Source organism: Orycteropus afer, unplaced genomic scaffold, assembly GCF_000298275.1.
Source record: "Orycteropus afer afer isolate SDZICR_OR568_19922 unplaced genomic scaffold, OryAfe1.0 scaffold01009, whole genome shotgun sequence".
Classification (NCBI taxonomy): domain Eukaryota; kingdom Metazoa; phylum Chordata; class Mammalia; order Tubulidentata; family Orycteropodidae; genus Orycteropus; species Orycteropus afer.
In genome coordinates this window covers 206,723-207,336 of record NW_006922596.1, presented here as the reverse complement: position 1 = coordinate 207,336, position 614 = coordinate 206,723, and positions in this window count along the sequence as shown.

Below are 614 nucleotides of genomic sequence, written 5' to 3'. Positions count from 1 at the left end.
TCAAATGATTTTCAGTTCTGTTCCACATTGTTCTCCCTCTCTTTCAAGGATCTCCTACATAGATCTTCTTCCAAATGGTTGACAGTGGTAGCCGGGCACCATCTACTTCTTCTGGTCTCATAGTCATATAGGCTGCAAATCGGATGGTGTACCACTTGCTAAAACTAATTGTTTCCATGCATTTTTGGTTTTCTTCATTCTTCTTTGCTCTTGATGAGGAGAGACCCATCCTTGCATCTAGATGGCAGCTTGCAGGCTTTTAAGATCCCAGTTGCTACTTGCCAAAGTAGGAGGTGGAACAATGTTTTGTGTAAGTATGTTATGCCAATTGAGCTTGATGTCCTATGCGACTATGGTTCTAAGCCCACAGGTTCAACTACTCGGTCCCTCTGGGTAGCTGGATGTGACCAAGCAATGACTACAACCTTGCCCCTTGTCAGCTCTACTATACACCTGGGAATTCTGCTCATTCACATAAACTTATAGGACCATTGTCTGCCTACCCTGTACATGTTCTTGGATACACTCCCCATTTCATAGACATACCTAATAGTTCAGCCTGTCCACCCATCTATCCACCCATATGCACATGTTTGCCTTCACTGAAAATGCAG